At 39.5% G+C, this 25,455-nt stretch overlaps 1 protein-coding gene across 4 annotated transcripts in view; it reads right to left on the bottom strand.

Moving 5' to 3' along the window:
• FUT8 (fucosyltransferase 8) overlaps positions 1-20,417 on the bottom strand; it is a 97,975-nt gene extending 77,558 nt beyond the window's left edge. For all 4 annotated transcript variants that reach the window (XM_053946277.1, XM_053946275.1, XM_053946279.1 and 1 more), the window contains exon 1: positions 20,348-20,417. The gene's annotated coding sequence lies outside the window, so the exon portion shown is untranslated. The remainder of the gene's footprint in view (positions 1-20,347) is intronic.
• Positions 20,418-25,455: the final 5,038 nt, after the last annotated feature.

Here is a 25,455-nt window from a genome sequence, read left to right as displayed (position 1 = left end):
AGGAAACATTTCATATAATGAAAAGAACTATTGCTAAATTTACAAGCTGATTTATTTGTAAGCAACAGAATTGCAAGCAGTACCAGAAGACCTTCCACTCCTACCAGGCTGGGCAAATCACCATGCCCTACATTACTAATAGAACAGAAATAAAGCTCTTTGGGTTTTTTCCCACAGTTCCATAAAAAGAATACAGTCGCTTTACATAAACTATGATTATCTTAAAACAGCCAATCTATTCTGACACATTCAAAACTACCAAAAAGTTTACAATTTTACAGCCCAGTATTGCTAATAAATCCCTACGATTAGAATTCTATTCATAATGTAAAAATTGAAAGTATTTTAAAAAATCTTTGCATTTCTGTTTCAATCACCTCAAGAGTATTTACAAATATCACCAGTTAGACAGTAGCTCCTTCCAGATAAGATCCTTACGCAGATCTTTTTGGAGATAAAGGTCATGAAGTGACCTAATGGATAGAAAATTTTAGTTATATGCCCAGTTCTGACTTTGAATAGCTGGGTGTACAAAGACTAGTCATTACCTTTTTTCTTTTTTTTAATTCATCTATTAAAATATATATATATCCTTATAAAGGATTCAATAACATCTGCAGTGCTCAATCCAGTCTCCTGCATTACAACCAAAACCAAGTCCAAAACATTTCATCTACACTTTTCATGTAATTTAAGTTGCATTTTGAAAAGACACAGAATTTGAAAGCACAAGAGCAAGGTTCAAGGAGTTCAAGGATGACACGCTTTAGTGACTGTAACTACAGAAATGTCAGATGAAAATACTTACATCACCTTAGGAATTGCAGCAAGGAGAAAAAAAAAAGGAAACACTTCTCCCATTCTTTCTCCATTTGACTAGGGCAAACTGATTTAATTCTCAACACACACACTAGACCCATATGCCAGGCCTACTTTCCCAATACCACTCAAAATTCCACCTTTAGAGAATGAAAATTGTCTCTGCTTCAGAAGAAGATAAACTATTCACTAAGAAGCAAAAAAATAAGAACAATAAACATTCCCTTTGGATATGGACAGGATACCAGTGGTAGATCTGAGGAACAGATCAGAATTTGAAAAGAACACTGAAAACTTTATGACAAATAACAATCAAATATTTCCTTATCTCTTCTACCCTCTTTCGCAGAGATTTCTTTTATTCTACTACCAAGAAATCCCAAATTTTCCTTTTTAATTTCTGAGTCCAGAATCAACCTTATCATCTTACACAGTATTCTTAGATAAATATATAAAAGATCATCTTGAACCACTGAGTTTTTTTCTCTCCATTTCTGGGACTAGACCTCATCTTCTGATTTTCAAACAATATTTGTTCATAAATTTATCCTTCAGATATATTTATTTTCAGATGTTTCTCTCCCATATATGCCCTCACACCCAATAAAGACTATTGTTATTTCTTCCTAGGTCCTACTTGCCAAATGCTTTCTTTCTCCTCTAAGAAGGCAAGCTCAGCTTAACCACACTACCAGCTCTTTCTTATCCAAATGACTTGCTCTTTTCTGAGTGTGACTGTGATCAGAGCTAATGCCAGTCTAAATGTAAATCAACAAATGCTTTATTGGCTGGTCATAACAATCTGTTTTTAAAAGCTAGAAACCAGCTGGTGTGGTTTAGAATCATGTTACCCTCACCAAGTCACATCATCTGAGAAGGAAGCAGATCAGGAGCTGGGTCATACAATAGCAATCTGCCTCTGATCATCAGTCTGGGTCTATCCGGAGTTCTCGCCAGTGCTCAAGTATGTGAATTTGCAACCTATTTTTTATTTATTCAACATTTTCTATTACTCCAAACACATAAATCTACTCCTAAGAGTGATAATCCTATCTTCTCTAGTACAAGCCATTTCTGAAGCACACAGACCAGCTTTTTTGTAAAGTCACCCGCATTTTCCACTGCCAGCTCTACAGTTTTAAGTTTCAAGAGAAGTGACTGAGCCTACGTTAGGGAGAACATTGCATGAAAAGAATCTATTTTAAACAACTTAAAACACTTAAACACAACAAAACCACTTCCAACAAACAAACAAAATCAGTAAATTGGTAAAGAAAAATAAATGGAAAATTATTCCTTCTGTAAGCCCAAGTGAGGCTCAGAAAATGATTTTTCCAGTTTTAAGAGATAATGTATGTTTCTAATGGAGAAGTAAGTATATAACTGAAAAACTGAATTTCATTTCTCCTATACCAAATCAATCCATCTGCCTGGTAGCACTGCTAATTGCTGGTACTAAGCAAATTTCCTTAAACAAATATGGAAAGAAAAACATCTCATGGAGACAGAAATAAAGCTAATCTTTTTCATGTATATATTAAAAAATCATATAGGGTTTTCTATATACATCATATAATGGATTGGGGTTTGGTTTTGTTGCTTTTTTTCTTCAGATTCCTTACTGCTAAGAGCTAAAAAAGCTGGCATATGCAAGGTACAAAGTCAAATCAATAAACTTCTACTGCACAGAGAAGCAGCTCCCAGGAATAATCTGTTTTGCAGAGAAGTGCACAAGATTCTTCCAGCAGTTCAGTTTGGTATAGAAGGTTCCCCTTCAAACAAGGTTTGATTACCACTGGTTTGAGAAGAACATAGAAGTTGGTCAATGAAATTCCACTTTCAATCGAGCCAGATCTGGGAGCATTATTCCTCAATATTCATCAAAATAAGCATACAAGACAAAGATCTCCCACTTGTCTTACTTTGTCACATAGTACTTTGCCACTTTGACCTTGTTCTAAGAGTACACTATTTTTAACAGCACAAATAACAATGAGGAACAAAATTTATTATCATTAAGTGCTTATCCTTTAGAGAATAAAATATAAGAGTTGCTTTAAGGTATAAAGTCCTTCGTGATATTGAAATTTTGACACCTAATGGTGTCTCAAGGCACAAACTCAGAACACTCTACAAAACTGATGCAGTACACACAACAGTGCACAATCCCCTGACTTCTTTCATGGACATATTAAAGGGCCAAATGAAGAATTAAGTTACAAAAAAATCTCAAATATAAACACATTTTTAACCTATCCACCTGCCAGGAGGCAGGTGACTCAGAAGGTAATAAACCTATTATTGCAGTGTCCTCAAGTTCTTTTCTGCTCCTTTCTTTCAAGACACAATGGCCCAACCACTTGACTCATTTCTCCCTTTTATTTACATGGCCCTAGCTGACACATCCCATTATATCTGGAAGACACATCACTGTTGTTCAGTGTCTGCAGGCCTACATTTTTCACTTTACAAAGTTTTGTGTATGCTAGAGTAACATTGCTAATGCATTACACTATTGCACATGTGGTGCAAATCTGGGAAAAATTTGGAAAAACACTTCAAGCACTGGACCTCTTTTAGTTCTCTCAAATCCAGGAGAACATATGCTTCTTTTCCCCAGAGTTCCACTTTTTCTCAGCCATGTGAAGTGCCATCTGTGCTTCCCAGCCTGGCAGGCTAAAACTCTACTGTCATTCAAATCACCAGTGAGCAAATTAAAGGCAAAGACTGTCCTCTTTAATAAAATAACAAGACTTACAAATGGCAACCTAGATCACAGCTCCAAAGGAATGAGTGGCAAGCGTGGGTAGCTAAAGGGTCACAGGGAGGAGAAAGTGGCAAACAGTAGAATATCTCCAAAGCTTCTTTGTAAACTTCTGCTTCTCAGCAAGCTAACACAAGAACTATGGGAATAAAAAAAGGATAGCTGGAAATCTCTGAAAGTAAACAAAAATATAACTCAACTGACACAACACATCTCGTGAGATACTCCATCCTGTTAGAAGGCATACTTGGCTCAGGAAGGACAGATACACAGGGTGGAGCAGGAAGTCTTCTCTTGAATATCTTAAGATTAGTATGTCTGTTCTGAAATACAGAATGCAAAAGAAGCCAAAGACTCCACATAACATTAGAATGGGGAAGTTACAATGAGCAGGAAAATGTAGACCTCCTATAAATTACCAAACCAGAAAATTTAAGTGGATGAGGGAGTTGGATGGACTGTTGAGATTGTTTATTTCCTTTTTTTTTTTTTTTTGGTTGTTGGGTATTGTTTGGGGTTTTTTTCTAGAAAGCTAGCAGAATCATTCAGAGCATAAGATTTAATATTAATGATTCACAGAGTAGGCCTTTTAGGAAGCAGATCACAGATAAAACTGAGTTAACCTCTAGTTAGTAACTGGCTTAACTATTGCATTTACAAAAGTTAACCTGAAAGGTTACATCAATATAGCAACAACTAAGACTTTCCCAGACACTGAAATGCAAATCATCATGTCAGAACAAGTCCTGAAATACTTTTGATGAAGTCCAACTGCACTCTCCAAACCTCTGGGAACAATGTGAGGGTTATCACATGGCTGGGAAAACTTCCAACAGCATTGCGCACACAGCTACCTGTTTTAAGGCTGAAAGATTAACAGAAAGGACAAATCTCAATCTGTGCCAGCTGTCCTCAGTAACAGACAATGGTCCACTTTATTAGTGATGATGCAGTCAAAAGGGATTTGAAATCAAACCAGCTTAAGGAAACTAAAATTAAGTGCAGATAAAGTCTGGAAAAGTACATTTAAAAAAAGAGGAGAAAGTAGTAACTATCTTTAGAAATTCAACCAAAAGAATGAGAAAATTCAAAGGAAAGAAAATCACACAGAAAGAACACTCTGTAGAGTCTGGCTAATGAATGAAAAGACCGGAAAAAAAACTGTCAGGAAAACCCAATTAAGAATGGTGTTAAGTGAGAATACAGTCAACATATAGAAGAAATAAAAATCTACAAGCTGAAATGCTGGCAAAATGCATCCATTTAAAATCAGGTCAAGAAACAAAATTTTAAAAAAATAAAAGGCTTTGAATTTGAGGGAGAAAATTGTTCATTCAGTACAGCCTCATGTTTATTTGTTATCAGTTGCAGTAATTAGTTCAAAAGAGAAAGTCCATCCTACCAAAAGACAATGTTTGACAGTCACAGGAAAAAAAAAATCAGCAGGCTTCACAGAAGAAAGACAGTACCATACATTTCACTGAAAAACAACTGTGATGTTGAAAACACAACACAAAGGAACATGGCTGTAAGCCAATAAAAAAAAAAAGTCTTATTTGTTTCTAGTTCATATTTATATTAAAAAAGCTAGAGAACCTTGCTATTAATTTTGCAGAATCATTTTAAACTGTGGAATTTAATTCACACTATCAAAGTTCTGACATAAAGCAGGTAAAGTTTTTTAAAAATTAAAAAATATACACTTTATATTGCAAATACCAGCTACCCCTACAAATACCATTACTCAAGTCTTTTACATTCAGAGAAAATTTATATTGAAAGAGATCTGAACACACAAGAGAAATGCCAAAACCAACAAAATTATAAAAAATCCTCTATGTATGAATTGAAACAATTCATTTAGTAAATTAAAAGAAAGAAACCACATTTTCTATTGTGCCTTAGATGCCTCACCCTTTTTCTTCTTAATTTTTTTCTACCTTCTGAAAAAGGTAAGTTCTGCAAACCTACCCACCGTGAGCACATGGTTTGATCTTGCTATGGAAATTATACTAGGAATTAGTACGTAATTTCATCTTTTCAAAGCTTTAAAAAAAAAAACAAATAAAAATCATAGCACTTTATTGCAAAGTCTATCATCGATCAGCTTGGTGACTCTGCTTTTATTAACTGACTGGTCAAGTAGCAGTGCATTAACAAGATTGTGGTCAACCTCACTGCTGTGACTCAGACCCATACCAGCAGCTGTGCAGATTTCAAAGATAGTATCAATTCTGTACTGCTGCCACTGCTCTTCCATGGGAAGGTTAAGAACAGATGCAAGCACCATTCAGCAACCAGGAAGCTGAGAAAAAAAAGGAACACACAACACTGCTTCCCTTGAGAGCAGTGCAGCTTCATGTTTATAAGACATGGTAAATGTTCATGTTTATCAGACAGGTTAATCAAAGGTTCAAACAAAGCTTCAAAGTAAGTCAAGAAGACTATCAAATTTAAGATCCTGGTAATTAAGGTAAAAGAAGTAAGTGGTCAGGGATTTTCAATAACAAAATCTGAAAGACCTTTCTGCAATGTCTGTTAGGCGCCTGATAACAAAGGGAGCTGAAAATCTGTATTAAATATAATTCCATCAGTATAAATATTATATAGAAAACCCATGTAATTTATATCATTCAGTGCAACAGAAATGCCTTTGAATATATTCCTTAATACTACACACCAAGTTTTACAGAACCTAAATGTTAGGGAAAAAAACATGTACTAATACTAGAGTACATTTCATTTCAGAGAAATTTCAGGTCTTTTAAGTTGCTGGTATTTGAAAAATTTTTGACATCTTTTCCTTGAGCAGGCTTCACCAAACAGACTAAAGCAGCATGATATTAAGAGACCATTCCTTCAAATGTGCACTTCAATGTTCCTCCTGAACTGGTTGTTATTTTCCTATCTCCCACTTTTACTATCCATTAGCCCATCTTATATGACTTTCTTACTCCTCTCATGCTTAATTTATGAAGAAAATATTTAGCAAATTATACATATGTCCTTCCTACTTAGGGATAAAAAGCAAAAAAGTTGCATGTTGATTTTTAATCGAGTTGAATTTCATCTTTTTTTCTCTTTCAGTTTATAATGTATGAAGGAGAGCAGACAGACACTGCAATGAATTTACTATGGGTTAAAAGCTCCACAAAAAAGTGCTGTGTTCATACTACCAATGCATACTTGCTTTGGGTAAGTCAGATTTCCCTACAGTACCCAATAACTGTGGTACAAGCCACCCTATGTGACCAGTATAATCTGGTATCATTACATAGTTTTGTATATACATCTGTCTATATGCATATAATATGGATAAATTTAATCCACACTATAACTATAACCCAGTTTTCAAACAGCAAAGAACTTTAGAAATTGTATCGAGCATCACTTCTGCTTCCCTTTGTAACAGCTGCTTCATTTAACCATATATCACCCTTGCCCATCAGTCAAGAGATGCTGGCAGACAACAAGCAAAGAAAACAAGGCAGTACACAAACACCAAGAGATACAGAATTATGAAAATGGGGTTTCTGCTAAATCCTGATTCCAGTAACAGGACAGTAGGAAAAGAAAAGGTAGTATATGGATGAACTCTGGGAAACATGAAAGAAAAGACATTGACACAACATTTAAAAAAACATAGGTAATCTTAAGCCTGATATACAAGCAAAATTTGTAGCAGCTTTCACTGTACAGTTAGTTTTACAGAGATACAGTCTGACATCAGTGCTGTCCATCACCTAACTCATTAGAGAGCCTACTGGATAAGGAAGAACAAACTTGTCACTACACTTCATACATTTCCATCAGGAAATAGAAAGTCTAAAGCTGAGAAAGTGCAAGATAAAAGACAGATGAGAGACAAAATGTTTTGTTGAAGCTCAAAATGCACCCTCAAAAACTAATGAGTCTGCCTTCCAAATATCTTTTCTCTACACACTATACATGCTGTCACCAATTACACATATGTAATTAGTGCAATTAAGGGGAGACAGACACCCGTAATAGTACAAATGTCATTAGAAATCTGTTCAAATGACAATATTCCATTTTGGTCTAGTATTGTTTATTCTTAAATACTGTCACACTGTATTTTTTTATGTTATCACATACTAATTGCATATCTGAGACTATCTACCTTCAAAATAACAGTAAGTCTTCACACAGCATATCCAAACACAGCTGAAGAATTCTCAGATGGAAATCCACAGCTCAGAGCATTTCTTTATCTACAATCACATTTGACCTAACATAAGAATAAAAAAAAAAAAGCCATAATAGAGCCCTGAGCTCTAGATACAATTCAACACCAGGTGATGGCAGTTAATAAACACCATATTAATAAAATATTTTCAAGCAAAAACCAAGAAAAGAATTGTCCAAAGGAGTGTTCCAAATGCTTCCACTTCACAGTACTAGTGATTTCAAAAAGAACCCTTACAACTATAACCTTTTTTTATAAGATATGCTTAAACCAGATAAATAATCAATTTCATTGTGGTTGCTTCTGCCAAGGGCAGTAACAAGTTAAATACTACACAACTGTAGAAGATTTCAAGAGAAAAGCCACTAACAAAAGGTTAGCAATCTAAAGATTCCCTATTTGCTGACTTCAAGGAGCTCTTGTGTAACAGAATGGCACAGAGACCATTAGGTACACAAGCAGATCTTTACTGTCCTAGAAGTCAGATCACAGTAAACCCCTTTAAGAAAAAAAAACTGGCTAAATACGTTTGACTTGCAGTTGCCAGTGAGTTTTACCCACTATTTACAAACTTATCAGAAGGAAACCATTTTCAGGAACACCCAGGCTGCACCTTTGCTGTCTAACACAGTATGACCATATTGTAGCATTTCACATCAGTGTCACAAGGAAATATATTTAAATGAAAATTTTGGAACTGTGAAAATGTGTTTCTGTATTTATACTAGCTATATGAACATGAAGAAAGCCAAAAGGCTTGACTCAGCATGAAAGCTGTTCAGAATCTGCATGCACCTTAAAAAAAAGCACTGTGAAATAAATAAGATACAATTCTGCTTACTATTTTTCCCACTTATTTCCAAATAAAACCATGTAATTGATACCCTGGTTAACATTTCTGATGGGACACCAAACCTCCATTGACTAGCTCAGATTTTTGAAAGCATAAGAAATTAGTCACATAAATCTATAAAATCAAAAGGCCAAGATTAATCATTTCATTTTCTAAACAATCTATGGCAAAACACCTCTCCAATGAGGAAAGCGTGACAGAATTGGGTTTGTTCAGCCTGAAAAAGAGAAAGCTTCAGGTTAACCTAATTGCTGCCTTCCAGTACCTGAAGGGAGTCTGCAAAAAAGACAGAGAGGGACTTCTGACATGAGCATGTAGTGGCAGGACAAGGGGGGGATGGCTTCAAACTGAGAGTAGGCCTAGGAATCAGATAATAGGAAAAAACTGTTTCCTGTGAGGATGTGAAGCACTGAAACAGGTTGCCTGAAGAAGCTGCAGATGCCCCATCCCTCGAAGCATTCAAGGCCAGGCTGGAGCTCTGAGAAACCTGGTCTAGTGAAAGGTATCCCTGCCCATGACAAGGGGGTTGGAACAGAATGATCTTTAAGGTCTGTTCCTACAAAAACCATTCTGTGACTCCATAACATTCAGGATATCATCCCAATGCCCTAATCAGCATGGCATGACTTGAAAAAACCTGAAAATCTGTACTGTATTGCACCACAGTCAAGTTTATGCTTGTCTTCCAAATCTCTCCTTTAAGAAAAGGGCTGTCCATTGGAGAAAGCAGGATATTAGGTAAGCAGGAGAAAACCTGGAATCAGACAGGCCAAAGTACTACAAAAGGCACCCCCACCAAACAAAGATCAGATAGGGTGAGGGGGAAATACATGTCACATCAACAAAATCCGCAGCTAAAAAGGATCTATTTAATACTCTTTTCCTAATGACAACGGATGTCCACTTGGCATAAAAATTTGGATAAAAGGGTATTTTAACCACAGGTGAAACCTGTAACTGTGAACAAACCAACACTGGAGACATGCATGCATGCAGTTAACCAATCCACTCAGCAGGCATAGAAATGTGTCAGTTCCCCTTCCATTCTTGTGAAGAATGAGCAAGCCCACTGCAAATAGCCACAGCACCCAAACAGCAAACCTGAGACTGATACAATTGGAATAGTAAATGTACTCACAATCTACATATGAACATGTGCCACAAAAGGCAAAGTCTTGGAAGTCTTAACCGAAAATACAGTTGGTCACAAAACCGTGACTGTCTCTTCAAAGCCAGGACAGTGGGATCTTATCTGCTGCAGGACTTCAGGACACAGTGGATTTGGAAGTAACCAAAAAAATCAATGCTCTGTAAAACAGTATTTCAAACTCATTCTTCAGAAAGTCTAGCAACAAAACATCTCTAGTGAAGAGATGCCAGCATATCCTGTTACATCTCAACACACGGTTTTATGACCCTATGTCAGATTTCAGTCCTTGGGATATTTCCTATTCTTGCTCCAACAGCTTAAAGCAACTAGACGTGTTCAGCGCACCTAAGGATAAACTGCGAGTGATTTTGTGCATGCATACAGAAAGGTCTCAGAGCAAGCAACTGAGTACAGACCATGTTCTCTCAGCTCTTCTGTAGACACAGAATCTGCAGAATTATTAACATCACCTATGCACGATGCAGCAGTACGTTGTACCGGAAAATCAAACAAGCATTTTAAATTATGCTGATCTCTCTGCATCTCATATGTATGCCTGGTTCCTTGAGAGACAAACATTTCTTTGCTCTACTTATATTGAATTCCTCATCTGTAAGAGCACTATCTCTTGTAATTAAATGAAAATGGATAAAAGGGTTTTCTCACATGTATTACAAGGATCCTGTGCCACTGAAAAAAAGTTACATCAGAAAAAAACATAGACAACCTGCTAGGGGACATCCCCCACTCCCTAGGAAGTACACAAAGCATGTATCTGCAGAATTTGAAAATAGTGTCATAGGGTGTAATGTAAGCTGCCATATTACCAAAATTGCCATCCATCTTTACAGCCTGGCAGAACAAACTTCAGAGTATTGATACCTAGTCCAGCAGCACCTCATTGACATTAAAAGACAAAACACCATTGCAAAGAGAATGTCTAGCAGTTCAATCCAAAATCCAGACTGCTGAGTAGGCATCTGCAATGAAGAATAACTCAAGGAGAACATCCTTCAATGCCACTGAATGCCTCCAGTGGGCCACGTGAGGAAAAAGGTGTAATTCATGCTATCCTAGCTGCTATAACTTAAAAACACCCCAAGCAATAGACAGATCAAAAAGTCAGATGCTGTACTGTTAAAAAACAAATCCCAAGATAACTGTGAAACAGATTTAGATATTGAACAGAAATGTGAAGACATGCATTGAGAAGACTGTAAACTGTGAACAAGTCATTCTAAACCCCAGACTAAAGAAAAGGGAAGGGCAGAGACTATCTAAGCATACTGAGACATGGCACAGTACCACAAAGGTGTCTCAGTGAAACCCGCAAAAGTAAGGAAAACATTTATGTTTAGTTTTAAGTTTTTCTCCTGTATATTCAAATCCTGCCCTAAATAAGAAATAAATGCTTGCCTAGGCAGCTGAAAGAAACTAAAGACATAGGTGCCCTGCCACGAATGCTTTTATACAACTAGGGGTGGGAGAAAATCAAAAAGGGGGTAGGGGGACAGAGTATCTATCAACACATTACAGCCACATTAGATTACTGTATCCTTGAGAGAAAACAGTTTTTGCTGTTGCTGTGTGAGCACTGATTGTCAAACAAAGGAAGTTGTTTAGCAAGCACAAAAAGGAGAAAAAATATCAGCTAAGTATAGCCTATCAGGTATACTACATATTTTATCATAATAAACAGAGGCATAGAGCTGAAGACAAACGTTCCAGGCAATCTAAAAGCTCATATTCTGAACTTGGTCAACAGGATTTTTCCTTAGAGGCAAAGGGTTTTAAGAAGAAACTTTTGTAATTGAACACATTAATAATTTAAACAAATTATTTTTACAATATGTTTTATGAACTCTTCAATAAACAACATATTGGATAAATACTTACTTTAATATTTATCACATACATTCAAAAAACACCTTCAAAAATAAATTCCAAAAAGCTTAACAAATATATCGGTACCCATACAAATCAAATTTACCTTGAAAAGTTACTTTGTCACTGTGCAAACAAATTATGGTGAAGTACAATGTAAGTAATGTAATAAACTAAAGATGAACATTGGTAGATTATTGGAAGAGAATTCCTACTGCTCTTTTACAAACCTTTTGTAAGAGCAATGCTTTGAAGAAAGAGTTTAATTCACAGCAAGTCAAAATTGATGTCCATAAGATATTCACAGCAATGTTCCACAAGCTTCTAAAGAGTCTGTAGCATGCAGATTTAATAATATCATGGTGATATTTATTGCTATTAACTGCCTCACAAAAAAAATTCTCTAACATTACAGAAACTTATTCATCATACTATAAGATTAAGAAGCAAACATATAATGAAAGCACACTCCTAAAAAGCATTTACATTCAGAATATTGCTACCACAAAGAAATTGTAGCAGCACAAACTTCATCAAGCTCTAGAATGACCAACAGTTGAAGTATTTATTTTTACCATGTTATATATTCTGAAAATAAATTATGCACATTACGCTTATAAATATCTAATATTTGAAGGAACTAAATATAATCATTAATTCATGGAAACTATGCTTTGCTACAGAAATCACCATTTGTTTTAGGGAGGGAATCTAAAGAGGACAGGTTAGCAAATACAAATGAAGAGGCAAAAACCTCAGAAAAAGATCATTCCTCATATAACATCTCATACTTAAATAACAAAAATGAAAAATAAAATTTAACTATACATATACACCCAGCCTGTTATTTCACAGTAGTTCTCTACAACAGGCAAGTCTTCTGATTTGAAGATTTTTAGCCAAAAGTCTTCCAAAACAGTTACTGGGTTCCTTGCATCTTAGGACTACATCTCTTCCTTTGTTTATTCCCCACCCTGAAAATGCGGCAGGGGAGGGAGAAAAGAGCAGGAAGAAACAATAATCATGTGAGGGATTTAGTATATAATATTTGGGGGGAAAATCAGGATTAATTGCAACTGATTTAACAGGTTGTCAGAAAATCATCACCTTGAAATGATGCATTATGAGCTACATAATATGAATTTACATACGTATCATGACAAACGACCAAGAGAGATCACCAATTTTTAAGGCTGACAGATACTTCCTTGTAGAAGAATCATTTTTTAGTTTAAGTTGCCAAAGGCTTTTCAAGATGACCCATTCTGTGCCAGGTGTCCATGTCAAAACTGCTTCAATGTTTACATGGTATGCAAAACTTATTTTTCCTCCTTCCAAGGAAAGCTACATAAAAATACACTATTGCCTCATTACAAAAGTTATTTTTCTTCAAATAGTTTAATCGCTCATATGCTTTATGCTCTACATGCATCTTTCTAAGACAGAGCAAAATGTTTAGCCTGACATACAGGTGATGCTTTTGTCAAGCTCACTGTAATGTTACTGTTACTGATTGTGTTTTGATATATTGCAGCTGAGCCACCTACATATTCTGTCTGTACTTATTTAATTCCTGTAAGGCTTCTGGGAACTAAAGAGCAGAGCTTAGAAGGGACTTCCACATATCCCTCTCTTGCTCCAATCTCCCACTCCAAGTCAGATATGAGGTAAAAATGGGTTACTCAGCTTTCCTATTTGGGTCCTGAAAACCTCTAAGACAGAAGCTACACAGCTTCTCAGGGCAACCTCTTACAAGCTTCAATACCCCCATGGAAAGAATTTTTCCTTACATCCAGCCTGAACCTTCTGTGCAATTTATAAACACTGCCTCATGTCCTCTCCCCACACATCTCAGTAAAAGAGCCTGACTCCATCTTCTCAGTGATGTCCTCAAAAAAACAATGTTGTTGTTTGATCCCACTGAGATCACCTGTTTCTCCAGCTGAACAAATCTGTCTCAGCCTCTCCTCACAGAACGAGTGTTCCAGCCCCCTAATCATCTTGGTAGTCCTCCACCACCTTCACTTCTATTTATCAGTGTCTTTCCTGCATTGAGAGTCCCAAAACTGGCACAGCACTCTAGATGCAGTCTAATGAGTACCAAGTAGAGAGAGACAACCATTTCCCTCCATCTGCTGGCTATGTTCCTTCTCACAGAGTCCAGGATGTTGCTGCCCATGCTTTCTTTAGGCTGAGAGAGTCAGGGTTGTAGAGAGCAAGAGGGAAAGGGAGAGGAAAAGTAGAGAAGGCTCCTGTGAAATCTTAAAGCACTTTCCAGTACCTAAAGGGATTCTGCCTGACAGCTGGAGAGAGACCTCTGACAAGGGCATGTAGTGATAAGGCAAGGCAGAATGGCCTTCAGCTGAAAGAGGGAAAGTTTAGATAAGATACTAGGAAGAATTTTTTTACTGTCAAAGTATTGGAACTCCGGACCAGGCTGCCCAGCTAGGTTGTGGATGCCCCATCCCTGGAAGTGTACAAGGCCAGGCTGGATGGGGCTCTGAGCAATCTGGTCTAGTGGAAGGTGTCCCTGCCCATGGCAGGGGGGTTAGAATTGGACAATCTTTTATGTCCCTTTGTATAGGGCGTGACTGAGATAGAGTTCATTTTTTTTCCTTTTCCATAGCAGCCCTCAGTGCTGTGTTTGATATTGGTAGCTGGGAACCATTCTATGATTCTGCAGGGGCATGCTGCTGCTGATCCATGGTCAGAGTGCTGTCTGCCAAGACCCCAGGCTCCTCCAGCAGAGCTGCTTTCCAAAAGCCTGTCAGTCCCCAGCTGTATCATTGCAAGGTGCTCCTCTTTCACTGGTGTATGACTTTGCAGCTGTTCTTGAATAAAGCTCCAAATGGGCCTTGTGTTCACAGTGACAAAGTCCCCCTGAATGGCAGCACCATCATCAAGCATAGCAAATATTTCCCCAAATTTGGTGTCATCTTCAAGCACAAGAGCATACTTTGTCACTATTCAGGATAAATCCCTGCAATACCCCTCCTGTTACCAACCTCCCTATATGACACATTAACCACTTCTTTCTGAATCCATCCATCCATCCACCCATCCAAACAGTCTTTTTTATACCTTCTAGTTCTCCAGCAATCTGTAATGTCCAAATCTGGATACAAGAATATCATTGGAGATTGAGTTGAAAATCTTGCTAAAGTCCAGGAAAATTAAATCCACTGTTCTTACCTCATCCAAACATTCAGTCAGCTTACCATAGAAAGTAATCTGCCTCATCATGCATGATTTACCTTTGATAAATCCATGCTGATTGTTCCCATTCACTTCCTTCTTGTGACCAGAAATGTGTTCCAAGAAAACTCATGCCCCTGTTTTCCCAGGGACAAAAAGGAAACTACCCAGTTTGTAGCTCTTTGGGCTGTATTTTTGCCTTTTTTGGAGGGTGCAACATATGCATTTGTTCAGCCATTGGAAGGCTCTTCTGGTATCCAACATGCTTCAAAGATGCTAGGGAAGGACCTCGCTGTGACACTAGCCAGCTCTATCAACATTCACAGGCACAGTCCTTTTGGCCCCATGCACTGGTAGGATTTGAGTGTCTCAATAATCCCCAACTGAATCCTCAGCCACTGCTGGCAGCTGCTCTCCTCAAACCCTTGTTGCTAAGCACAGAGGCCTGGGAGACCTTGCTGGTGATAACTCACTAAGGAACAGAAGGATCAGGGCACCCCAGCCTTATCTGCATCCACTGTCACTATGACACATCATATTCCAAATGAAGCTCGTATTTTGTTTGTCCTGCTTTTCACTATTCACGTTCTAGAAGAAACTCTTCTTGCTGGCCTTGATCTCCCTCCTAAGCATCATCTCTAGGTAAGCATTGGCTCTCTTGATGCCATCCCTACATACCAGGACAATTTTTCTAAATTTCTCCTTTGTAGCCTGTCCCAGCTGCCCCTGTTTGTATATTCCATTTTTGCACTGCAGCTCAGACATGAGTTCCCCACAAAGTCAAGCTCATCTCTTGACAGGCCTGCTTGCTTTCCTGACTATCAGGATGGATCACTGGCATCTAAATTTATTCTCAGAGATACTACTGCTGTATCCAACAAGTATGAAAACATAAGCTATCCATGTAAACAAAAGGGTGGAAAAGAAAGGAACCAATAAAATTTGACTAAAAGAAAGAACTGCAACATGGGAAAAAGCTGATACAGTTGACACAATTAACACAATCTTGAGTTTGGTATACAGACCAAGTCTGAGACAGCTAGGAAAATAGACAGGAAAGGAAAAAACAAATTCAAATGAGGGAAGCCAGGAAGAATGAAGCACAAAATTGAAGAGGGAAAACTACACAAGACAGAACTACAGGAGCCAGTGGAAATGTACAACACAGAGAGGAGAGATCCTTTTTATGACAGAGAACTGGATGTGAAACTGAGGGTAGTGGGCAGGAACCTGAGACCAGCAGACAGGACTGTGAAAGGGTTTAAACAGTGAAAGAAACTGGGATAAACAATTTATTAGTTAGAACTTCTATGCACAGCAGTACTGGATGTCAAATAGGAAACCCTTTAGCAAGAAACAAACTGTTTACTTGGGGAAAACAGAATTGTGATAAAAATTTCAGGATAGGGCAAAGAAGACTGGGACAAGGATATCACACAAGGAATAAGCAGAAAAATCAGCATCCAACAGAATATGTTAACTCTCAGAGCCTAGAATAGAGCCCAAGATTTGAGAGTTTCACCTCTACTTTCAAACACTTCAAAATCTCAGAAAACCATACACAGACAACATCATTTGGAGTACAGCTGAATAACAAATTAATAGTATCACATTCCCAGCTAGCTCAAGTGGCACAAGTCTCATAGCAAAATGGACAAATTTCAGCATTTTTAAAGACTTATATGCTATATGTGTATTACTCATATGTGCAATCCCAGAGGACAGAGGGTTTCCTCCTATCCATCAGGTTTGCTGACTTTTTTTTAATCTAGAATGTTGAACATTTTGGTTATGTGTAAAGAATTTCATGGAGTTTTAAACAGTTGGCTATCAAAAACCTAACCATAGGTTCAAAAAATATATACAGTCACATCAGAAAAATTAAAGGTTATTTGATCTTGTTCTCTGTGCCCTTGTGCTCAAGGTACTCTTGCTGTGTTAGTGAAAAACATGTTAGGAAAAAAAAAATCAATAACAACATTATATTACATAAGGACCTTGCCATATGCACTGCAAATGTTGGCAAGTGTGTTGTTAATAAGAAAGGTATTGTAGGAAAAGTGAGGGAATTAATACTGTCCTGGAAATTTTTATTTTCTTCGTCTTTCTTGCAGACAAATCATCTTTAAAAGAAAAGATATTAAAAACCCCTACAAACTTTTAATGAGCAATCCACTCTTCATCAAAATTATAGACTTAGTACCTTGGGGCTAACACTGCAACAGATCTAAGTATTTATACCCGCAGTCTAAATCAACACACACCATACTAAAAATCAAGCAATGAGGTCTTTTCTAGATATGCATTCATGGATCCCTGTTGAGGGGTTTATTAAAAACAACAAAAAAAAAAAAGCCAGATCATCGTTAGTAAATTAGACCTTTATGGGAAAACATCTTAGAACACATAAATCATTAAAACACTGATAGATTATTTTGAAAAATCATAACATAAAGATCCTAAACTGGATATTCAACACAAAGGAATACATAATATATCTCAGGCGACTTATGTGAAAATATTACTAGTGAAACATGCAGGCACTAGAGACTGAAGGTAATGAAACAGCAAAAGAGGAAATTAAGAAAGTACAGTATGAACAGCACATAAACAAATATTGAGGCCACACATTTGATACCAAGAAAAAGGATTCAGTGTGGCACACTGAACACCATCTATGTCATTCTATGCTATATACTGAAAGTAACATTGCAGGGAAAAATGTAAAATTTAACCCTACATTTATAGGCCACATTACATGTCTTACAAGAATTTCTGATTCTGCCATTTCATGATGTGTAAGAGCTTGATCTTGCAACTTCAAAGTTCTTTGGATACAGTTTTTGTTGCACAATAGCAAAACACATACTCTATTTCCCAAAAAAAAAATCACACACCACTTCACTTGCAGATTATTTTCATCATACAAGAGATGCATATTAATGCAATCATACATAGCATGCATCATCTATATTTGTTTTCCTTATTGTATTAGAAGCATATTCTATGACCAGACAACAAGCTTTAATTAAGTCACTTTTGCTTTGACACTAGCTCCCCCTCCAGACCAGTCTAAGATTATAGTAATGACTTTTTGCTTTAATTCTGACTCTGCAACAAGATATAAATACTCATATCCAAACCTTCTTCTTCTTTATCCATTGAAATGTCAATGAACAGACTGATCTGATAAACTATAAATAAAATTATCATTTATTATTTTTAACTGCATACATCCAATTTGGGAAAATCATTTGGTTTAGAAAAGATCTGACAGATAAAGCACCTATTCCATACAGCCACATAAAGACAGAAATGGACCAAAAATAAAATTTTTACACTATGAATGGTGTGCAATATTTTTAATACATAAGCATTCAATTATACAATCAAGTCTCTGTTTGAAGTCCCAATAAAGTGATTGTAAACCACAGATGACAAACCAAAGGGAAGCCCCTATGTGGTTTAGTACAACCTTTACTGATTCACTTAAGGTGAAGTAGTTCCATTTCTACTCCAGCAAGTATAGCTAACATGTTTTTTCTCGTATTAGCTAGAACTCGTATATTTTCAGTTATTCAGCTAATGAAACTGCCAAAATTTTAAACAAATGAAGGCAATGGACTAAAAGGGAAAGAAAGATACAACTTCCAACTGACCTTCTGTATTTTCCAGTTGTCAAATATCCTGACAGCTACATCACTGAAAGAGTGAATTTGCCTGATTCAACAGTCCAAGTTGATTTTTCTTTTCCCTCATTCTTGAACTTTTTGCTCAGAAAATATAAGTAATTAATTATACTTCCAACTTTGAAAAAGACTGTCTTATTACACGTAGTTGGGAAAGTATGCAAACTCTGCAATATGCCAGAGTGCCTGCTTAAGGTAGATATACATATAAAACCCTAACAAGCATCACTGAAAATCTGGCAGTAAGCATATCTGCAATAACCAGAGAAACAGACGCTACTGGAAATACATCAAAGCAGAGTCACCAACTCCTCATAACTGGTTTTCTTTAATAATGAAAGGAATTGCAACAGTCATCTGTAAAAGCACCCCAAGCAGCAGCAGCACAGCCAAGTTAGCCACTTGTTTGCTTTTGCAGTTCAGACTTTTCTGAAGTTTTTGATGACTTGCAGTGGAAAATTACTTGGAAAAATAAATAAGATTAATACTATAAAATCAAGAAACCTTTTCATGTTCACTCTTTCTGAAGTATTTACTCCAGTAACTTTCAGGCCTAGACATTAAGATCCTGTACTTCGGGATTGAAAGAGTATGTACACATATATACCAAAATATACAATTTTCAGCTGATTTGTATGTTTTGGTATACAAACACACACTCACAGAGAACAAGAGGTGCCAAGTCCTAACATAAGATCGCAGATAAAGTACACAAATGTTCTGAGCACAGGGCTGTTTGCCACATCCATGTACACACAGCATGTGCATCACAGCGTACCATGCGTGCGTTGAGAGCGCAAGGACAGCGGGTACTGCCCCGAGGAAGTTACAGTCTTTCAATAATCAATTTTATAGGTCACGTCTTTGCCCTTAGGCTCCTTGGTACAATCTGCACCACAGCACTATAGTTTCTGCCTCTTGTACCCTCAGCCAGGAGCCAAGAAAGCAGAGGGTCACAGCCTGGTCTTTGCAGTGCATCATGAACACAGTGCGCGCACTACTTGCACGCACGTGTGGAAGTCCTGAGCACGCATCAAGCACTAACTCGCCCAGGGGTAAACCGCCAGAGCCTTACCAGTAACAGGATCCACGACCAAAGCCAACTGTGCCGAAATACAGGAAAGGTCGCCGTGGGAAAAGCCCCAGGCAACAACCGATGGCTCCGTACCCGCGTCAGGTAAGCACTTCCTCAAGCTACCAGGCGGCCTTAAAACGTGAGGTCCGTCCTCATAGCCCACGCTCCCCGTGTATTCCTCCCTGCCAAAAGCAGGCGTCCCCTCGGGCGGCCGCAGTTCCCGGGACAAGGAAAGTTGGAGGCCGCCCCCCGCACCCTGCGGCCGCGGCGCACGGGACGGCGACAGCCGCGCTCCGCGCTGCGGGAGCCCCGCTGCCCGCGCCGCGCCCGGGGCAACGCCGCCGCCCGGGGCTCGCACGCATCTCCCTCCCGGGCCCGGCCCGGCCCCGCCGCCCACGGTGATGCCCCGGCCGCTCGCCGAGCCCCGGCCTCCCCTTCCTCCGCCGCGCTCTCCGGCGGCCTCAGGCCCCACCAGCGACCCTCAGGTGAGGGAGCCCACGGGGACCCCGGCACACGGCAGGGACCGGCCCCCTCCCCGCCATCACCACCCCGGCGGCGGCGGCAGCGGTTGCTGAGCAGCGCCCGAGTCGCAAAAGCGGCGGCGCCAGGCCCGGCGGAAGGATGGGGAGCCCTGGCCGGAGCAGCCCGGTCTCGCCTCGGTACCCGCTTCCTCGCCGCCGCAGCCGCCGTTGAGCCCCCGCATCCCCTTACCGGAGTGCCGGCGCCGCCGGCGGAGCCCGCGCTGCCGCTGCCACGGGTGCCGGGCGGGGGGAGGCGGCGGGGCTGGCGGGCGGGGGAGCGGCGGGAGGAGACGGAAGCAGGAACCCGCCGGCGGCGGAGCGGAGCTGGCGGGGACGGGGCGCGGGGCGCGGGCAGGGCGCGCGCCGAGGGCGGGGAGCGGCGCGCGGGCAGCTGTGACAGCGGCGCGCGGCCCGGGCAGCGCGCGCCCCCGCGAGCGCGGTAGGAAGAGCCGCGCCGCGGGCGCGCGCCTGCCGGGGGAAGCAGCCTATGGGAGCGCGAGCCGGGCCCCGGTGCCGCGGGAGCGCCCCCGTCACGGAGCGCCGGAGCGCGCATGCGCGCCCCGGACCTTCCAGCGCCGCCGCTCCCCCCGGCCCGCCGCCTCCTCCCGCGCGCCGCCGCCCCGGGAGCGGCCGGGACAGGCGGGACGGGCTCGGCAGCGTCCCCGCATCGCTGCGCGGGAACGTCCCCGCCGGGCGCGGGACCGCGGGGCGGCGGCGAGAGCCCGCGGGAGGCGCGGCGGCGGCCGCGTTTGCCCCGGCGATGGGCGTGAGAGCGGAGCAGCAGCGCCCGGCTGAGCGAGGGAGCGCGGCGGAGATGGGGCGCGGGGGCGGCGTTGCCGGGCACCCCTGAACTGCCGCTTGATCCCTCCGGGAAGGCGTCCCTGCCCCGGGTGGCTTTGTCCCCGGCAGCGATGCCGTGCCGCGGGCAGGGCCGCCCGCAGCCCCCGGCACCGCTGCTGCCCGCAACAGGCTGGTCCCGCCCGCAGCGCCAGCGCATCCTGCCCGGGAACAGGCTTAGTGGTTTTAATGCAAAGATCCCTAGAAAAGACAGAAATCTCACGAAATTTTCTATTATGAGAGAAAAAGATTGCTCTGTGGCTGCTGGGTGACTGCAGGACTGGGGAGAGGCCCGCTCTCGTCCAAGCACCCTTGCCTGTTCTGCCTTTGTGGCGTAACAAAACCCTTCCCAAAAGTGCACGTAAACAGGTGAATTCAGATGGATGTGGAATTTCAGGCGTTTAACGTAGCTATAGTTTCCTAAACATTCATCTGAGGAAGCTAGGTACATTTTAAAAGTTTGCAATGTGCACTGATAATGTTTTGGTGTGCTTGGGAGACGAAATGGCAGAGATGGGAAGGTAACGTGTGAAGTAGAAATTGTAGTAGGAGTATGTTCGAAGACACTGTGATTTCGGTAAAAGCCAAAGCTTGTACGGATGGATATTTTGTAACTATCACATCCTTTTTGCACCCCCTCCCAGAGCTCAGAAGAGCTGTCCTGTATATTGGTGTTCTGTATTCCTTCACACTTGTCTTCCCTGGTTTATTTCACTAGCCCTCTTGTTGGTTTTTTGTTTTGGTTTGGTTTTTTCCCCCAGAACTAGTAAACATTCAGAAATGTGATTGTAAGGCGTGAGACATTATGCCAAGTGGTTTTTCTTTTTTGACTTCATACATTCTGGATCAGCTGCATGCTAACATGGAGCTTGGGGCACAACCACCACCAGCATTGTCTGGGGTATGCCAAGAAGAGTTACAATATTCTGTGCCCATAGCAACCTTCCAGAGCAATCTGGAAATGCAGAAATAATTAATATATCTTTTTTCCCTAAGGTTTTGATTCCTAACTGAAATAATAGAGATTAGTTGAGAAATTGAGATGATAAGCAGATTGCTGATGGTTGTCAAGCACTGAGTGCAGTTGCTAGCTCCTGTGACTGCGACAGTTGTTATACCTACTAACAATTATATTGCCTACAAATTTACTCAAGGATTTATATTCCAAAATCCAGTTCCATAAATCAAAAACATTTTAAAAGTCTAGGTATATGTAAAAGGGCCAAAAGTGCAGGGAAGGCAAGGAAGCCCCCATGCCTGGAAATATTCAACGTCAGATTGAATGGGTCTTTGAGCAACTTGATCTGGCTGAAGATCAAGTTGCAGGGGGTTTGGACTAGATGACCTTTAAGGCCCCTTTCCAACACAAATCATTCTATGACTCAAAGCTGATGATCCAGAAACCAAGGCAGGGCTTTCCAAATTATACATTTAACTGTATGTTGCCTTTGCTTGGAGGATGTCACCTAAAGAAGGATTCTAAAAGAAAGTAAATTTGTTCAGGAGACTTCTGAAAAGTGGAGATCTTGTGGTGAGTCTTTTCTGTCTGGTAGGAAAATACTATTTTCTAGACATAAATCTGATTACTAACCTACAAAATATTAGGGTACTTTCAATGTAAACAGTTCTTAGATACAATGTTTGCAAACTGGACAAAAATCAGGCCAAAATAGATGGGCTCTTTCATTGATACACTCGCGGTGATTTCAGTTGTACTTACAGTAGTGTGAAATTAAGTTCATTTCAAGAAATTGTTTAATGCAACAAGGAAGCTACTGCTGGTTTACTTGCTTTCAAGCCCACAATATTCTATGCTAGAGGCATATGATCTTAAATCAAAGAAAATGACACAGTACCATGCCCAGTATCCTGGAGATACCAGTGGGTAAAATGTGATCAATCAGCACGTAACTTGTACAGTCATGAATTATTTTTATTTATGTTGCAGTTTCTTACCATGTTATAGCACCTACTGCTATCAGCCTCATTTTTATTTTGAGGAATTTGTGACCTGAGCTGTGCTAAGCCATGACATAATGGGAGAAAGAAAATTAAATTATTAGGGAGAGAGATGAAAAGCTAGTGAGGGGAGTGCTGTTACAGACACTAACTTTTTACAAATGCTAAATGCTAAATACAATTTGAAGTACATTTTCCAAATTATACTGAAAGGCCATCAGCTAATTTTATTTTCATCACAAAAAGCTCATTTTTAGGTGTAAAATGCCTCTTGTGACTCCAACAACTTCTTCATTCCATGACCAAGGGGCAGAGCCCTAGTTTGTTAGTGCTCTGAAATGCTTGGGAAGGGAAATTTACACTAGAATATGGGACATTTTTTCACTACCATGGTTAGGAAATTAATTTTCTTAAACAATTATAAGGTGGAGGGTTCTAGTTCTAGTTCTGGAGTGTACAGTTTCTAGTGCTCAATCTCACAGTCTAATGAATCACTTTTACCTGATACAGACCCAAAATCTGCTGGAGTCAGCTAATTCTTTCCATTTGGCAAAAAGGTGGTAGCACTTTCACATAGCAGGTGGAATCTCAGCAGGGCAACTCTTTCACTTTGATGAGACATCCTGCCACCTGTCTCAGAAGTTCCTCTGAGTAGCAATGTGAGTTAAAATGGAATGTAAAGGTATTTTGACTTTTACATGAAAACATACTGAAATCCACATTTAAACCTCCCTAGAAATAAAATTCTACTATCATGAACTTTTTATTTCTCTGTGCAGTGTTAACAAGTTGTCTCTCATTCTTCACTGTCTCTGAACCCCAGAGCCATTAAGCAGTCTTAATGGATAACAACTCCTCTAAAAAATACCTTAAATCCTTATCCCTTTATATTAAATGATTAGAAACACATTCAGTTTTTATCTATCACAGTAGTAAAAGTAAACTTAAAATAAAGAATCACCAGAGCTGGAAGGGATGTTAAAAAGTACTTCTCAAATGAATTCTTTTTTTTTTTTTAATTAAGTGTCAGTTAGGGGCTTTGGTTACCTTAGGTTTTGTGGACACTTTTTATTTATTGCAAGGTAACTGTACCTTGGAAATACTTCACTTATAAAGACATCCAATTCTCCAGGTGACACCAGAGTTAAACCACACACTTATCTGAATCCTACCATATTCAGCTTGGTGCTGCAAATTGGCTTTATTTCATACCAACTAGTCTATATTACCTGTTGCCGACCACTGTAAAATGGTAATACTCAAGAATCACTAAAACTAAAATCATAACAGGAGAGTGTTACAGGTATTTTTCTTTTTGCTTACTATAAAGAATTTTATAGATGCAGTTTCTTGCATCATTTTCCAAGCTTTGTTTTGTCATATGAAGGAGGAAGAAGAAATGTGTAGAAATGGCTCAAAAAACAGTATATTCAAGAAAGAAATGTAGAAATTATGTTTGAAAAAACTGTAGTGTAAGGATGTTATGCCTTTGTCCCTCTTAAATAAAGACTGTATATACTGAGGAGGATGAGTTGGGAAAAAAAAAAAAAAAAAAAAAAAAATCTATATCAGTCAATTTTTCCTCCATGTAGAAGTCAACATGCTATGAGTACCCAGACACTGCACCAGTCAGGAAACTGCAGAAATGCAACTGTAATATAAGAATTCCAGAAAACATGTCATAAGGGTTAAAGGTAGTTCAATACACAATAGGAATGAGATTACAGAAACTGCCAATATTACATAAAACTTTAAAAATAAATTCTAAGACTATTACCAATCATTTAATATAAAACCAAATTTCTTAAATTCTAAAGAACATTTTAAAGGATCCATCAAATGTTTCTGTTGTAGCCCTCAGAATTTTTCCTGCTTTTTCCACTGGCTTGAAATCAGATCTTGTACTTGTTAGGTCTCAGCTTCATATAGAAAAGAATTTCAAATACTTGAAACACCTCTCCCAAGTTAGTAGTGTTGTAAAAAAAAATTAAAACATTTTTACTAAGACTTATATCTATGTCCATTAAAGGCTATAATGAAAATTTATTTCTGCTTTTCCAGGAAATGCCAGCAGGTACAGCCAGTTACTGTAAGTGCACTACAAAGCAATGGTTCCTCCTCTGTGGGCAAAAAAAAAAAAAATCTGAATTACTGAGATGCATTGCTGCTAAAAGATGTGAGAGAGTGCTTCAGCATAACATACAGAAATACTCGCAGCTGCAGAGCAACTCAAGAAACTTTTCTGTCCCATTAACCAAAACACTTTCAGTTTCCCTCTTGAAGCAGGTGAAACCATAACAAACATTGCACAAGGACTGTTTTTCTGTACCCAAAGCATTTGAATAAAGTGTTTATACTAATCAGGACAAACTTATTCTTTCTTGACACTTTCACATTTACAATTCTTCTCCTTGAATTGTAGTCCGATTTGATGTGACATAGAAGTTTGTTTCTGTTTACTGGTTTTATTGCAAGCAAAGGCTTAAAGGTCAAAAGGAGCAA

This window comes from Vidua chalybeata, chromosome 6, assembly GCF_026979565.1.
Source record: "Vidua chalybeata isolate OUT-0048 chromosome 6, bVidCha1 merged haplotype, whole genome shotgun sequence".
In the NCBI taxonomy this organism is placed as follows: Eukaryota; Metazoa; Chordata; class Aves; order Passeriformes; family Viduidae; genus Vidua; species Vidua chalybeata.
This window is presented reverse-complemented; position numbering and strand designations above follow the sequence as displayed.